The sequence below is a fragment of the Mus musculus genome, chromosome 1, assembly GCF_000001635.26.
Source record: "Mus musculus strain C57BL/6J chromosome 1, GRCm38.p6 C57BL/6J".
NCBI lineage: Eukaryota > Metazoa > Chordata > Mammalia > Rodentia > Muridae > Mus > Mus musculus.
Window position 1 is genome coordinate 133,827,740 of NC_000067.6, and position 17,684 is coordinate 133,845,423.

Consider the following 17,684-nt stretch of genomic DNA (forward strand, 5'->3'; position numbering starts at 1 on the left):
GGCATTGACTAAGCTTCTCGCCTATACCCCCTAAGCCATCTCGTCAGCCCACATAACAATCATTTTCAAAGGCTGCTCTTGGGGACCAGAGCGATGGCTTGGAGGTTAGAAGCGCTTGTTCTTACAGAGGACCTGGTTCATTTCCCAGCACCTACATGGTGGCTCACAACCCCCTGCAACTCCAGTTGCAGAGGCTCCATTGGCCTTCTCTGGTCTGTGTGGGTCCTGTAAATGCATGGCACATACACACACATGCAGACAAAGGATTCACATCTAAAACAAAAATAAGTAAATCTGCTACCTTTGTTCTATGTGTTGAAGGTAGGGTTATGATATGGCAGGGACATCCTGACATCCAAAGCTTCTTTGGCTTCCATCCAGAAGTTCAGTGACTAAAATGGAAATCACTAGGCTTGTATGCCCCCTGGCCTCCTTTCCTCTGGTCCCTCTCCTGTCTACTGCTCCAAGCCCATTCAGGGCTTACAGAACAGCACCATTAGCTCTCTGTATGCTTGCTGGTGGTAGGGAGACCATTAGCCTATAGCAAGTGGGCAAACACACCTAGCATCCCAGGTCACTGTGGTCATATCATCTCATACGTCCCTTTCAGAAGATGACTTGTGACCTGGAAGGTCTAGGTCAGAAGTCTAGCCTTTCTCTTGGCTCTTGGTTCTCTTCATGCAGCAGCTTCATAAAGCAGAGACCAGAGGCTTGAAGCTGTGGTCCTGGGCTCTTCTCCTCTTCCCTTGGGGAAAGAGGACTGGCCCAGAGCCTAATATTTGTGGGTTCTTAGCTATAAAGCCAAACAGACTTGGGGGGGGGGGTGGTGTCAGTGACCAAGAACAGTGGTCTGATGGGCACTCACGTTCATTTGGCTTCTATTTCTGTCTAAACATTTTCCATGGAAGAGTGTCTCAACACACCGTACTTGTTTCTGGGATCCATAGTTACTGTTTTATGGACCTCTCTATCCTTCCAGAATAGGAATTTCCTAAGTGGAAAGTTGGTATCTCCGGCATGAAGTTCTTGAAGGACTGCTTGCCTGCTCCCTGTGTAGCACCTTCAGGACTGTGTGTGCCTGCCATGTTCTTAGGCCAGCTTGTTGGTGAGACGCCTAATATCATCAGAGAGGGCTGAGCAAAATCATCAGCCTCTCTCTCCAGATCCTCCAAAGCACTTTATGAAGCCCTTTCTGATCTCCAGGGGCAAAGATGTCTGTGACACAAGAGGAGGAAACAATCTCCTTCTCTGTGCATCAGAGTAGGAAACCCCTGGGAAATCAAGCATTTTGGCCAGACACACAAATCACAAACCTGGAAATGGCAGGCAGGCTTCAAATGCACAGGGCTTTTATCTCTGACCATCAGCTTGGCCCCTACTCCTATTTGATGGAATTCTAGCAACTCAGAAAAATAGCTCAGTGCATCACTAAGAGGTACAGAAACATCTCACCAGCCTCTGCCTGGTGGTTTTTAGCAGCTCTCGCTCCTACTAATGAATAATTCAGTCTGTCTGCGTAGTGAGACAGGTCAGACAAGGCCTGTGTGCCTGAGAGAGAGCCACTGCTCTAACCCAGGCAAGTTTCCAAACACTCCAAAGGGAGATGAACCACCACACTTAGAAGCTGGAGTAGTGTGGAGGGGCAGGCAGGGAAGGGGGTGGGAAGGTCTTCCAGGGTGGTGGGTGGGCTACAGCAGAGCTTGAGGAGGGTCACTTCTTGTAAAGACCAGGAGTGAGGTCACAAAGTAAGGCAGTGGCAGTTGCAAGGTGACAGTAGGCTGACGAGGTAGCTGGGACACAGGGGAAAGGATGGAGACTCTGAACGGCAAAGGGAAATGAAAGAGGCCTGGCTGAGCAGGCCAAGGAGGGTTGGTGGTACTCGGTCTTTAGCCCCTGAGAGTGACTGTTAGCCTTTGTGGGAGGCTTTATTGGGGTCCAGGAAGAAGGGAGGGAGCTTGGTTCTGAGGAGAGTGGGGAAGGACAGAGGGGAAGGGACAGACACAGGTAGGAATCTGCTAAGACATAGGATCCCATGAGACACAGAAGGTGTATCTGTGTGTGCTTGGAGAGGTTCTGAGCCCCTGACTTTCCACCACAGAGTCAGCCCTGGGGGAGAGGCAGACTGGTAGGCAAGAACGCTGTTGACTTCTTCATTTGCTTTAACTGAGAGTTGGATGGCCCCGAGGGAGGAAAGTTGATGCCTTTACAATGCATTGCTGTGCGAGGACGGCTTGGCTAAGGACGGGCTGCAGATATGAGAACAGTTCCCCAAAGCTACAAGAGACAGAGTCCTGGTGCCAGGAAAGGTCACCACACTGTATGCTCATGCTTGTGATGCTGCTGGTGTGTGCCAGCCTCCCAGCCTGCCAACTGTACACAGGTATAGCAGTGTAGCTGAGTATAGGTCTGCAGTATAGAACACTTGATAACAGCTGGCTTTTGACTGTATAGTCACTCTATTTATTTATTTATTTATTTATTTATTTATTTATTTATTTATTTATGTTGATGTTTTGACATAGTATCTTTCATAGCTTGGACTGGCCTCGATACTGTAATCAAGGATGACTTTCGAATCTCTTTCTGACTTTACCTCCTGTGGTGGCTAGAATAGGGTTAGTCCCTGTAGACTCATGGATTTGAATGTTTGACCCATAGGGAGTGGCTATGCTTCCCACCATGATGATAATGAACTGAACCTCAGAAACTAAGTCAGCCCCAATTAAATCTTTGCCTTTATAAGAGTTAACCTTGGTTATGATGTCTCTTCCCAGCAATAAAACTCAAACCAAGTCTGTCATACCTGGTTTATATGTTGTTAGGGATTGAATCCAGGGGCCCTGTACATGTTGGGTGGGCACTCTACGTACATCTCCAGCCCTGTTTTTGTTTTTGAGATGGAGTCCCATACTATAGCTCAGGCTGGCCTTGAACCCTCAATCTTCTTCCCTTAGCCTTTAGAATGTTGGGATTACACAGATAAATCACTATGCCAGGGTCATATTTTCTTTCTTTCTTGGCATCATAAAAAGAGGCCATGTTTTGAGAGCATAGTGGTGGATGTCTGCTATTCCAGTAGTCAGGATGCCAAGGCCAGAGAACTGTAGCAAGTTCAAGGCCAGTTTAGGCTGCCTGGTGAGTTCAAGATTAGTCTGGGGGGCTGGAGAAATTGCTCAGCAGTTAAGAGGATTTGTTGCAGAACCAATTTGGATTTGGTTCTAGATTTTTTTTTTCTAGTCTTGGGGATTGAGCCTAGGGCTTCTCACACTTAAGGCAAGTGCTCTTCTACTGAGCTATATCCCCAAGGCAGGACCTGTGTTCAGTTCTCAGTTATCATGTCAGGTGGCTAGCTGGCTCACAACCTCTTATAACTCCAGGGGATCAGATGCCTTCTTTTGGTCTCTGTGGACACACACCTTATTAGATTAGCTGGGGCTGTAGAGTTAGGCCATGTCTCAAAAAATACTACTAATAAAGAGACCATGTAGAATGACTGACTATACTTAGTTTTGTGTAAATATATTCTATGATGCTCTTACAGTGAGGGAACCACCTTAAGGATGTATTTCTCAAAACACAGTCCTGTTGTTCAATGGGCACAGCTTCACTTAACAACAACAACAAACAAAACCAAAATCCTCCTCCCTTCCTTTCGTTCTTCCCTTCCCTCCCTCTGTCCCTCTGTCCCACTGTCCCTCTGTCTCTCTCTCCTCACCCCCCTTTTTTGGTGGACATAAAGACTCAATCTAGATCCATCTAGTGTGACTCTGTGAGTGCCTAATTCCTGGGGGAGGGATCCATTAGTAAAACAATAAAGAATAGATAAGAGGGACAGAGGAGCCAGCTAAGACCCTGGCCTGTAATCTGGTGCCAGGATCCAAGACAGGTGCAGTGAGGTCCCGGTATTAAGTCTGAGGCCTGTGAGGTGAGGTGTTTGGAACCACAGCCAGAGGAAGGTCAGGCTGAGGGAGCTAGATAGACATGGCCATCTTCTCATTCCTTATCTCAGCTTCTTCCTGGCAGACAAGACCCGAGACAAACACCTTTCCCAAGGTCATCTGAAGCAGGGGGTTGCTCGGAATGTAATAGGGTGAGAGAATTCCAAGGGATGGTGCCTCCCCTTTCCCAGAAGAGGGTGAGAGAGATGGCTTTCTGAACTGAAGCCAGAAGAACAGAGCCAAACTCATACAATTTGAATTTTTATGAATCTTATTACTATGGCGGTGTTATAAATGATTAATAAAGCATTTGAATTGTCCAGTGGAGACGAGGAAGGGAGAAAGATTAATATTTCTTTAGAACGACATCCATCAGGGTTTTGGGAGAGCTCCCACACATTATCTCAGGCAGTTTAACCTAGCCGAGGTTAACTCCTCGCTTCCCACCGCTTCTCCCTTCTTTTCTCTGCTCCATCAGGGCCTTTGTAAGGACGGCGGGAGCTTCTCCATTAGTGTTTATTCCCAGGAGCTGTCTGGGAGCTCCAACCACGGGCACAGACAGTCAGGACCTGCTCTCCCAACATAGGTTCATAACTGCAAACAAAGTCAACTGGAGGCTTGGGGTGGGGGGGTCAGGCTGAGAAGAGAAGGAAGAGGAGGAGGAGGAGGAGGAGGAGGAGGAGGAGGAGGAGGAGGAGGAAGTCAGGGAGGGAGAGTCAGTGATGTTTTCTCTGGTTATCTTTCCAGTCAGCCATGTCACCTTTGTTCCTTCCTTTTCCTCTTCTTCCTCCTCTTCCTTCTCTTCCTCCTTCATCTCTTCTTCCTCTTCCTCCTCTTTCTTTCTCTTCTTCCTCTTCTTTCCTTTTTCATTGTTTATTTTTTAATTTTCAAATTTCATTTACTTACTTCCTGTGGTGCTGTGAGGGACAGAACCCAGGACTTTCTGCATGCTGGGCAGGTGCTTCAGCCCTGAGCTACATACATCCTCGCTCCCTGTGGGAGCGACTGAAGGGGAGAGCATCCTGGGTTTTTCTCATTCAGCTTCCCTGGGGTCCTGGTTCCTCCCCCTCGGGCTCTCCTCACTGCTGAGGAAGCCCCACGTGGGGCGCATGTCAGAGTGCAGGAGGGTGAGGGGACTTTTCTTGAACGCAAACTTTGGACAAGGTCTGAGAATCTGTAGCCAGTGTGGAGGGGAGGCAGGCTGCATGAGGCAAGGAAAGAAATGAGAGAAGAGAAAAATATGGGAACAGTCTGCCATCTTCCATGGAGGCTGTGTATTATTGAAAAAACAAAAAAACAAAAACCCAGATGTTTTCCATCAATCCCACAGAATCTTTAGCAATGGCCTATTGGGCTACAGGAAACCTCTTACAGAATCAGCTGTTCATTGGGGGGCGGGGCGGGGGGGGGGGGAGGACCATGGTTCCCTTTTCCTCCCTGCCAGGCTGTGAAACAAGCTGAACTTCTGAAGTTCAAGATCCCTCAGGCAGAGGTGGTCTCCCGAGGCCAGGGCACCGTTTCTGTGCATCAGACCCCTCTCCACACCCCTGGGCATGTCCTTACTTGCCAGCTGGACAAGCAGGGAGGCCAGTGTCTTCCCGAAGCCTTTTAGATGGTCAGGATGTGAACAGTAAGTCCCCCATTGGGAAAAGGTTAGCACACTCTGAGCTTCTAAGGATCCTAGCCCTGGAGGCAGACCCTAGGCATTAGCAAGATAGCCCATGGATCCCAGAACCAGCATCGAGGGTAGAGACTAGAGACTGGGGCCAGAAGCAACTCCTTTAGCTAACTGCAGGCTGGCCTCTCTCACATTGAACTGTAGAACCAGCCTTCTCGTGCAGAAGACGACTATAATGGCTACTTTTCTACATGGCATCCCAGAGCGGTCACCTCCGAAGGACTATAGGTTGGATTTTCTCCCCATGATACTTATTTATAGCAAATTTGAAAACTAAATCTGGGTCCTGAAACGTCTCTGTTCATTATCAACATTCATAATTCTGCCACCCCCACCCCAACCCACCCCTGCCCCAGTCTGCTCAGCTCAACACCACCAGGCTGTCCAGAGGAACTCCATGCTGGGAAGTTTCCCTGGGGACTCAAGAGCTGTCCTTGGCTTTCTATTGCTGTGATAAAGGCCAGGACCAACCTGGGGAGGAAAGGGGTTATTTCAGTTTACAGCTTATAGTCCATCATCTAAGGAAGTCGGGTCAGCAGCCTAGAGGCAGGAGCTGATCCAGAGGCTAGGAGGAGCCCTATTTACTGGCTTGTTCTTCATAGCTTGCTCATCCAGCTTTCTTATAACACCCGGGACCACCAGCCTAGGGATAGCACTGATTGGAGTAAGCTAGGCTCTCCCACACTAATTATTAATCAATAAAACGTCCCCTAGGCCAGTCTGGTGTGGGTGTTTTCTCAATGGAGAGTCCCTCTTATCAAATGATTCTGGCTTGTGCTAAGTTGATATAAAACTAGCCAGCACAGTTGGTTGGATTTTCCATTCCATTAGTTCTGTCTTATAACCAAGAAAGCTCCCCAAGTGGGCAACATGTCAGGAGCTGCTGCCTACCTGGGACTCGTGTCTGGGTCCAGGAAGGACAGTAGTGTCATTTGCATTGATTTGGGCCCACTGCTGACCAGTGCCCTACTCTTTGAGGGGTTCCCTCCTCTCTGTACCCCCCTTTTTGGTAATTAACAGGGCCTGGAAGGGCATCCTGCCAACAGACGGCCAAAAGGCTGAGCAGACAGCTGTGGCATTGCCAGCAAAGGACAGGCTATTAAAACAAAATGATTCATCTTGGGAATGAGAGCAAATCGCTTTCCATTTATGGGAATTGGGGCTGGGCTCCAAGCAGCCTGCGAGCAGTCAGTGGGGCGATGAGTCTGGGCCTTGACCATTAAGTAAGGAGCGCCTGTGACTCCGCTGAGAGGAGGGCACCATGGCAGGAGAGCCAGAGCAGGGCCAGGGAGAGCCAGGCTGACCAGGTGTTAGGACACTGCTACAGTTGTGATCTTGGAAGTCTCCAGTAGTCCTGAGTACCCTTGTTAATGGAGACCCCTAGAAAACAGACTTAGGATGCCTAATCCCTGTACTCTGCCACCAGGTGATTCTTAAGGCAACACTAATTCATTCATTCATTCATTCGTTCGTTCATTCATTCATTCATTCAGGGTTTAGGGAACAAGGTCTCTCTGTAGCCCAGGCTGATCTGAATCCACAGTGATCTTCCAGTCACAACCTCCTGTATGTTGGGTTTACTGGTGTGAGCCACCACCTCCTACTCAAAGGCAACTTAAGAGCATCTGTTGAGTGTGACTGCCACTATGAGTGCCGGGCTCTGGGGCCCACAAAGAACAAGACAGGAATCTGATCCTCAAGGGACTTAGCGTGCTGGGCTGGATGGTCTACAGATTGACACAGGACAGCAAGGACTCAGAGAAGGATTGTGATGGAGACAATGGTGGAGGCCTGATGTGGGTAGGGGCTGGACCAACCTGCTGGGGGTGGGACAGGAAAGACAGCCAGTGACTTCCATGCTGGGTCCTGAGGAGGACTCCCCTCTCCAGGTAGACTGTTGGTGGGTCAGCAAAATGCACTAGAAATGATCTGTGTGAAAATCGTAATTCCAGTAGCCTACTATGGCTTCAGGAGAGCAGAGGTGGAGATAGGCCAGTTCAGGAAGCTAGGGAATGTCATGGTAAGGAGATCCTGACCCTGGAGCCCCAGGAGCCTCGAGCAAAGATGCAATGAGGGCAGCTTGCAGTTGTGGCAACCTCCAGCCCCCTGAGGGCTTCTTAGTGAGGTTCATCTGGAGAAGTCCGTAGAGCCTAAAACAGAATTTGAAATGTGTATGTCAGATTGTTAGCATTTAAATTTAAAGAGAGGCGGGCAAATGGCTATATGCCGTTTTGGTTTTTGTTGTTCTCTTTATAATTTTATTTAATTTAAAAATTTCTATTGTTATTCTTGTTGGTTGTGGTGGAGGGGTGTGTGTGTGTGTGTGTATGTTTGTGTGTGAGAGAGAGAGAGAGAGAAAGGGGAGGGGAGGGGAGGGGGAGGGGGAGGGAGAGGCAAGGGGGAGGGGGAAGGGAGGGAGAGGGGAAGGGAGAGGGAGGGGGAGGGGGAGGGGGAGGGGGAGGGAGAGTACATATGGCATGGTACAAATGCAAGAGTCAGGGGACAACCTTATGGAGTCAGTTCTCTCTACTTTTGTGGGATCTGGGGATCTAATAGAACACAGGTTGATAGGGGTGGAGCCAAGCATCCCTCTCTACCTGCTGAGCCATCCCCTGAACCCAGCTTTCATTCTTTTTTAACCAAGCCTTTGTGTGGCTGAGACTGACTTTAAACTCAGTGTGTGAATCCCTATATCCACAACCCAAGTTCTAGGACACCAAGTATATACCACCATACTTGGCTATGTTTTTAAATTTTAGTAATGATGAAAATTTGAGGAGCCATACTGATATGTACCAGTAATCCCAGGTAACCAGGAGGCTGAGGCAAAGGGGATCACTTGAGACCAGGCTAGGTGTCTTAGTTAGGGTTTCTATTGTTGTGAGGAGACACCATGACCTTGCCAACTCTTATAAAGGAAAACATTTAATTGAGGCTGGCTTACAGATTCGGAGGTTTAGTCCTTTATTGTCATGGCCAGAAGCATGGGAGTACACAGGTGGACATGGTACTGGGGAAGCTGAGAGCTCTGCATCTTGATCCAAAGGCAGCAGAAGGAGACTGTACAACACTGGATGTATCTGGAGCTCAGGAGACCCCAAAGCAGGCCCCTTCAGTAACACACTTCATACAACAAGGCCACACCTCCTAATAGTGCATCTCCCTGTGGGTCAAGCATTCAAACACATGATTTTATTGGGCCATTCCTATCCAAACCACCACACTAGGCAACACAGAGAAACCCTGCCTTGAAAATAAAGCAAGTGGGTGGGAGGTCAGAACGGAAAGAGAGGGATGGAGGAGAGGAAAAGAATAGTACGGTGGTTTGAAAGGTTACAAAAAAAATCACATTATTTTAAAAATATTTTAATGATTTCTTTTTATTTTTTATGTGTATTGATGTTTTGCTTGGATCCTCTGGAACTGGAGTTACAGACCATTGTGAACCGCCATGTGGTGCAGGGAACAGAACCAGGGTCCTCTGCAAGAGCAGCCAGTGCTCTTTACCTCTTAGCCATCTCTCCAGCCCACATATTTTTTATTTTCCCCAAGTTATATATAATACATATAAGCCTGTGTATAGCATATATATGTAACAAGGATATGTGTGCACCTAGTTTATCCTCAGTTCCAGGCACGAGAAGTCCCCTTTAAAAGTGTTGGTCAGGGAAACCCAAGAGAGTCCTCAAACAACACAGGCATGGTGGTTGCCCTTGGTTACCTCCCACAGGTTGAAGCCAAGTCCCTATTGCTGAAGATAGCACACACTTGCAATACAGGACATGGAGGACCCAAGCTGGATCCGACCCAAGGACTAACTTCCATAGTCTCAGAAGTGCTAAGCCAGCTGCCAAGGACAGAAAGCAACCAACAGCCCTACTTACTTAGCTGTGAAGTTTATGAACCACGTTGGCCAACATGGCAAGATAGCCATAAGAGTGGCACTCATATCTTGTGAGTAACCAACAGCTATCTCATTGGACCCAAGGCCCACTTAACAAGAGGGAAACCTAGCTAATTCCCTGAGTGAGGTCATGAGCCTTAGAGGAGAACCTACAACCACCACTTCACTAAAACAGATTAATTCCTAAGAACATTCTAAATACTTACTCTTTTTTTAAAAAAGATTTATTTATTTATATATATGAGTACACTGTCACTGTCTTCAGACACACTAGAATAGGGCATCAGATCCCATTACAGATGGTTGTGAGCTACCATGTGGGTGCTGGGAATTGAACTCAGGACCTCTGGAAGAACAATCAGTGCTCTTAACCGCTGAGCCATCTCTCCAGCCCCTAAATACTTCTCCCCACAGATAAATGTAGCTCTCTTTGCAACAGACTGGTCACAATCCAGAGAGCAACTGATCGTCAGGTACCCAGCCCCAACAGATACATCTATAGGATAACTCACACACCCAGGGCTCGGGAACATCATGGAAGAAGGGTAGACAAATTGTAAGAGCCAGGGGACCAGGATGTTTGCTGAGAGATGTGCCTCCTAGAAATACTACGAAAGCGTCTTCCATGACACCTCAACAGCGTGGCTGCCCAAACAAGACTTGAACAGCTCTAGATGAAGAACTACAGGCAACTAACAATTGTGAAAGAGGGAGAAAGAGTCTTCTCCAGGGGTGAGCCCCCAATTAGTCATCCAATGCCAGTGGTCAGTTCTGAAATCATACATACAAGCAACACTGAATAGACTCAGCAGGTAATATTTTTGTATTTATGCATACACACATACACACACACACACACACACACACACACACACACGGACATATATATGGAAAAGGCCAGGAATTTAAGAGGAGGGGATTGGATAGAGTACTACACTGCACTGAAGAATGAAGCTGGAGTCTATGCTCTGCCATTACAAGAATGGCTGTGATGTGCTCTTAGGCTGCAGAGCAGTGTGTATGGGTCAATTCTGCTTTTGCAGCAGTAGCAACTAGAAAGAATGGATCCGGAAGGAAACTTACCAAATCACTAAAATGTAAACTTACTCTCTCTATGGTGTGTTGTGTTGTGTTGTGTTTTGTTTTGCTTTTTTTTTTTTGACAAGTTCTCACTATGTAGCTAAGGCTGGCTTAGAAATTGCTAAGTAGACCAGACTCACAGAGATCTGCCTGGTTCTGCCTTCTGAGTGACAGCATCTAAAGGTATAAGCCACTACACCTGTGGTAGTTTGAATAGGAATGGCCTCTGTAGGTTCATGTTCTTGAATGCTTGGCTATCAGGGAGTGGCGCTACTTGAGAGGGTTTAGGAGGTGTGGCCTTGTTAGAGCAGATGTGGCCTTAGGCTGGAGAGTTGACTCAGCAGTTAAGAGCACTGACTGCTCTTCCAGAGGTCCTGAGTTCAATTCCCAGCAAGCACATGGTGGCTCACAACCATCTGTAATGGGATCCGATGTCCTCTTCTGGTGTGTCTGAAGACAGTTACAGTGTACTCATATAAGTAAAATAAATAAATAAATCTTTAATAAAAAAACAGAAAGAAAGAAAAAGAAGGAAGGAAGGAAAGGAAGGAAGGAAGTAAGGAAGGAAGGAAGGAAAGGAAGGAAGGAAGGAAGGAAGGAAGGAAGGAAGAAAAAAAGGAAGTGTGGCCTTGTTGGAGGAAGTGTGTCACTGGAGGTGGGCTTTGATTTTTGATTTTAAAGAAGAATCATCCCTTGTCCTCTTTTTTGCCAACCCCAATGGCAGCTTTATAGATTTCTGGACCAATCTACTCCTGATGACCCTACTTCTCCCCCTTCCTTCTGCTGGTTGGCCTCTGTGGCCTCCAGTCTCTTCTCTTTCTCTTCCTGTGCATCTTCTTCAGCTGAAGTTCTCTTCTCCAGAGCTCTTTGGCCCTGGGGTGCCTCTGCCTCCAGTTTGGTCTTTGCATAGTTTCTTTTGAGGAGTGTCTGTCAACTTTTGTTTACTAAAACCATGATGAGGCCCCTGCCCTCCCATCTCAGAAAGCAGGATACACATCTCTCACTTTGACAATGGTAGTCAACTTTTTTTTAAAAGAATTATTTATTCTATGTATATGAGCACACTGTAGCTATCTTCAGACACACCAGAAGAGGGCATCAGATCCCATTACAGATGGTTGTGAGCCACCATGTGGTTGCTGGGAATTGAACTCAGGACCTCTGGAAGAGCAGTCATTGCTCTTAACCACTGAGCCATCTCTCTAGCCCCAGTAGCCAACTTTTAATTATTCTCCCTGACTGCAGTTCGCCTCTCGTAGAGTGGTCAGCGTGACATTCCTAATACGTCTCACCACATCGCACCCCAGGAAAACCTATCAATGACTCTCCATCAGCTCTGGATTGAAGTCCAGACTCCCTGGCTGAGCGCATGTGGCCCTCTCTTCCCTGGCCCTCTTCCCCCCTCTCCTGCTGTCTTTGTCTGCGTCAGTGAACTCTTTCCCATCAGCCCAAGGCTTCTCACTATTTGCACCTACCATTGTGTGTGTGTGTGTGTGTGTGTGTGTGTGTGTGTGTGTCCCTTTTGCTTTCTTTCCTTGGCTAGCACATCCTCCAACACAGAGCCCAGCAGACTCCTCCAGGCTGAGGAAGCCCCTGAATGGTGTTCTTGTTGCATTATATACATCTACCAAGTCAATGTCTACAGCTGTGGTTTTTGTATACACCCCCGTCACTATGCTGTGTACCCTGGAAGGCAAGGGTTTGTGTGTCGTATATTCAGTCTTACGCTTTCAGATCCCTGGTGCCCTAACACAGAGCCTGGGACAGGCAGAGGTCATGTGATAAGTGCTGGATTCACTGACTCAGGCATCACGCTCAGCTTAGCTGCCCATCTGTGGTGTGGTGGCAGGCTTTATTCTTCTGTGCCTTGGGTTTCTCTACCAGGATCTGCATTCCAGCCTGTGGCTCCTCTGCACCCACTTTCCCACCCTGTCAACATGCTCAGGTTTGGCCCCCACCGGTTCCCTCTCTCCCTTCTGTTTCTTCCTGTCTATTTTAAGAAGTTCTCGCTACCCTCCTATACCTTTCTAGATGCTTCTCCCAATAGGGGAGGTGGAGCACTTCAGGAAGTTCCAGCCCACTCCTGGCCCAGGTAGCTGCAGCAGGCCTTTGTGTAATTGCCCTCACATCAGGACTTAATGACTGCAAAGCAGCTGCATCGCAATCCACATGATTATGGGCTTATAGCAACGCGACGGAAGCAAGCCTCGTGGTTACTGTTGGATGCACACCCAGCAGGCCCCTCTGTGCAGAGCCTTTTAGAGGATGCGCCTCTCAGGCCTTTCGTGGAGAGGGTCATTTGCTAACTGCCTTTCTCTCTAGTACTTAAAAGCGTCAGAACGTGGCTTCGCTCCTTGGTGCTCAGCCCTTGTCTCCATGGTGAGACTCCCGTGCAGCCCACTCAGCCAGGCATTTGACAGGTTATACACTGAGCTTCTCCCATGGGAGGAGCCTCACATAGGCACGATCAGATCATTCAGTCAGTCCCTCACTCACACACTTCTGGGTTCTTACTAAGAGAGCACTAGGGTGAGGGATTGGTGTACACAGGCAAGGGGTCATTCTAAGACCCCCCCCGAAAAGAAACTCTCAGACCAGTGTGGAGGTAAGACAACCCAACAAGAATGTCTTGTTAGGGATCAACACATCAGGCCTGTGGGGGAGGGGGTGCATACCTGAGCATCAATTACCTGTTGAAGGTGGCATGTGAGTAGTGAGGGCTGGTCTAGCCTGGAACCCTATCACAAAGTCCTGCCACATAATGGAAGTGTGCCTTCCCTTCAACATCTCTTTCCTGAGTTTTGAAGTTGATTTCTTTGCCTTTTTAATTTTTATTTATTTATTTATTTTTACTTTATTTTATTTTAAGACAGTGCCTCACTGTTTAGCCCTGGTTGTCCTGGACCTGATTATGTAGGCCAGTCTAACCTGGAATTCACAGAGATCCTCCTGCTTCTAACTTACAAATGTCAAGATTAAAAGCATGTGTTGCTATGCCTGTCCTATGACTTAATTCTAAACAGACACCGGCCTTCCAGACTGTATCTGCCCCAGGCTAGCTGTGTGGACCTCGTACTTGACCTCAGACCCCTCCCACTCACTGTTCCTCAGGTGTCCATACCTCAGGTCTCCCAGGAAAAACAATCACCAGGGGCTGGGAAGATGGTTCAGTGGTTAAGATTTGGATTTGCAGAACCCACAGAAATGCTGGCAGGGTGTTCCTCTTGTGGTTCTAGCTTTAGAGAGCAGAGACTGGGGATCCCCAGAGCACGCTGTCTAGGAAGATTAGCTATTTCCTTAAACTCTGGGTATGACTGAGAGAGCGTGTCTCAATGAGTAAGGTGGAAGGTGATTCTAGAAATTCACTACGGGTCCCCACATGCACGCTCATCCCCACATGTAAGTGTATGCACTTGTGCGCACGCGCGCGCGCGTGCGCACACACACACACACACACACACACACACACGGCTTTGTGGCTGATGTGGGGAAAGTGGCTGTTGGTCCTCAGTGCCTCAGCCACAAAGAGAGTGCAAAGCTCATGTGACCTTCTCTGGTGGCATCCAGAGAGCACTTGAACTTGCCATGCCAGGGAGCAGCTGTGAGGCTGAGCAAATCTCAGAGCCCTTCTCAGGATCAAACAGATGACTCCCACAGGAACTTTCTGGATTGTTCTCTTGCTTGCTGCCCCCTCGATCCCCAGAATTCATCCCTAGGGTGATTTGCTTTGCTGGCTCCCCTGGATGGAGTGCAGCAGCAGGTGGGCTGTTGGGTGACACCCATGCTCTAGTAGCTGAGCAGGCTCAGATGGGAGAAGGATGCAGGCTTGCGGATCATGCTGTGCTTGGAATGGGCAGGGTGGGGCTTTTCCCATTTTGTTTCTCATTTTCTTTACTCAGTAGGTAGGGCTGTGTGTATATGTGTGCTGGAGAGAGAGTATTTAGGGATTGGCATGAGTATCTGCATGTACAAGCGCGCGTGCGTGTGTGTGTGTGTGTGTGTGTGTGTGTGTGTGTGTGTGTGTGATGCATGCGTAGCATGTACGGCTGTGTGGGAGGACATCAGCCACCTCTTCTTGCCTATCATCTTGGCTCTGACACCACTCCCACTGACTTGGCCTCACAAAGTTTGCCGGTTGCGGGGTGGGTTGGTGTAACAAAATAGAAGATGCAGATCACAGCTCAGTTGTGTGGTTTCCTTGGCAACCTCAAAACACAGTGGGGGAGGGCAGAGTGGGAACCAGAGAGGGGGAGTGACTAGGCTCTAACCACCCATCTCTGTCTCTCTCCCTCTCTGCCATCTCGCACCCCTCAAAGTAGCCCAGAATAAAATATGAGCCAGTCCCAGAATGCTCCTTCCCGAGTCACTGGGAAGGAGGGAGATGAAGGGACAACATCTCCTCAGAGGAGAAAGGCAAGAGGCGGGCTCAAGCTCCTCCTTCCTGCAGGAATTTGGCCAGGCTCCCTCACCTTTCTTACCAAGATGGCTATCTCCCTCCTCCATCTCCCTCTTTTTCTTATTCCCGAAGCTTCCAGGGCCTTTCTCCCCACAAACTTCCCCAGGGAATACCAGAGGCCAAGCTCCCAGGTTTTTTGAAAGGCTATGACTGGCAGGAGAGCAAGGAGTGGGTGTCCCCACCCCCACAGAACCTCAGGGCTCCATTCCTAGAAAGCAGGAGACGGAACCAAGTTGGAGGCAGAAGACAGATTGTTCATTAAGAACAAAGACATTTATTTGTAATTAGTGGAACTGCCTCCCCTCTAGCAGGTCTCCTCCCTGGAAAATGAGCCCTCGATACCAGTGCTCAGCAGATCCGAGCAATACCCTCATCCAGCAATTCTGGACAGCTGGAGGACTCTTCTTAGAGAATAGACCACTCTTGTTAATAGAATTCCTTTACCAGAGCATCCAGAACTTTCTAAAGATATGATACAACTTAAAGCAACAACCAGCCTAACACCCTCCTAGTCCTGTGACTACATCCACAGAGATCATGACCTTGGTGTGGAGCAGACACCAAGGAAGGGGACCCTGCTGGCTTTTTCCATATCTAGCTAGCGGGTGAAGGCAGAAGACAGCTAAGAGGTTGTAATCCCTAAGTCTGGTGCTTTCCTAGCCTCCTCTGATGAGTCAGGCAGACGGCTGCAGGGAAGAAAGGGCTGGACCAGACGAGGGGGTCAGAAGTCAAGTCTCACCAGCTCTGACCAGCTGTGGGAGAGAGGATGACAGATGAGCAGCCAAGCACTTGGGGCAGGCAGTCTGGCAAGTTTTGAGATTTGAGGGAGAAGAAGGGGGCCGAGAATTTGGCATGGGACATATGGCCACTGTGACCATGTGACCATAATGCTGTAGTTTCCTGTGTTTGGGCCTCCCCTCCTCCTTCCACATCTCAGCCATCCCTCCCAAGATGTGATAGTTAAATCCTACTTGGCTTTTTCTTTCGGGAAACCAAGGATCTCAGGGCAGGATTACTCTTCACCTCCCCCATCAGCTGCCCCACCAGTCGTGACTGAATGAAGAGTCCATTTGTCTACTTCATCTACGCAATGGCTCTTTTTAACAGGACATCAGCTACCTCCTTTCCAGGGGATTCTGTCCTGGTTACATTAGTGTGTGTATGGTTTGGGGAGAATTTGACATAAGCCACAGTTATCTGCGAAGAAGAACCTAAATTCAGAAAATGCCTCTATCAGGTTGCTTATAGGCGCGTCTGTGCGGCGTTTTCTTGACTGCTGATTAATGGGAGAGGACCCATCATCCCACTGTGGGTAGTGCCACGCTGGGCAGGTGGTCCTGGATAGATAAGAAAGCAGGCTGAGCAAGCCAGTAAGCAGTGTTTCTCCATGGCCTCTGTTTTAGTTTCTGCTCCTATACATCTGCCTCAAGGTCCTGTCCTGACTTCCTTCCATGAAGAACTTTGACCCAGAAGCTAGACTTTGACCCTTCCTCCAGAAGTTGCTTTCGGCCATGGTGTTTATCACAACACTAGGAACTCAACTAGGGAAGGGTCTTCAGCCTCACTTCCCTTATAGCAGCTAGGGAAAGAGTACAGCTTGCCACTGCTCCTCACTGGACACATGTTTTGAAGACACACACACACACATGCACACACGCACACCAGCTTTCTGGAGTGTTTCTTTGGAAAATAAATTGTCCCCTGAATGACTTTCATATATGGATGTTTTCCTCCCACTCACCTCCATCCATCTTGCTGCAGTCCCGTGTCCTTCCTCTTGGTCTGCCAGGGCAGTGGGCATGGAAAAGCCTCTTCTTGACTTGCTGCTTCCACACAGCTCACCTGGCATCGATCCGCCTTTCCAGATTTTTTTTTTTCCCAGAGAGGGTATGCCAGAGTCCATTAGAAATGCAGGGGTGAGCTGCCTTTCTAAACGGACAGATTTCCCATCTTCTCTATGAGCTCTTGCAGCCATTAGTTTCTGTCTCTTTTTGATTCTCCTGCCTCAGGGCAGGTGCAAAGTTGAGTTAGCCACCCCCATCTCCACCAACCCCGAATAATTACTCTAGTGAAAGAGAGAGCTGGGCAGACGTGCTTCAGGTAGCGTGGCCATCAGTCACCGGGTGTCTGGCATCAGCTGTCATTACTGTGATGAATTGCTTTCAGGTTCCCGTTACCAGCAGCGGGGCAGCAGGGAGAAGTTGGAGTTAGCGGGGAGTCCCTACTGTGTTCACCTCCTGTTGGCATTTTAAAGCAAAAGGGCCCTAGCACGGCATGCTTCGATTTTTCTTTTAGAAATAAGGGTGACAAGTAGTGGAGGGGGCAATGGAAGGTTTGAACAGCTCTCAGCCCATCTTAATCTGTCTGCTCACTAAGGTTATAGAGTTTAGGGCTCTGGTGATCAAAACCTGTTCTGGCCAGGCACTGCTCAAGGGTGAATGAAGACAGAGGAGCTTGAAACACAGACTGAGGAGCAGAAAGTGAAAGAGGGGGGTGGAGTGGTGTTCCCCAGTCCAGAATGAGGTCCAGACTCTGAATATTATATGTCCTCTCCAGCCATGGATTCCACCCAGAGGTGGGGATGGAGCTCTGTGGTGGGATACTTCTCCAGTATGCGCAAAGGAATTA

The 17,684-nt window shown here is 48.5% G+C and overlaps 2 long non-coding RNA genes across 2 annotated transcripts; one reads left to right on the top strand and one right to left on the bottom strand.

Annotated features, from left to right (window-relative positions):
• Positions 1 to 4,855: 4,855 nt before the first annotated feature.
• Positions 4,856 to 17,449, bottom strand: Gm41954. Its single transcript, XR_878538.2, has 3 exons — positions 16,798 to 17,449; positions 7,434 to 7,766; positions 4,856 to 5,139 (listed from the first exon to the last, which is right to left on the bottom strand). It is a non-coding gene; the product is annotated as a predicted gene, 41954 (long non-coding RNA).
• On the top strand, positions 7,450 to 10,633 carry Gm28441. Its single transcript, XR_387406.1, has 2 exons — positions 7,450 to 7,505; positions 9,347 to 10,633. It is a non-coding gene; the product is annotated as a predicted gene 28441 (long non-coding RNA).
• Positions 17,450 to 17,684: the final 235 nt, after the last annotated feature.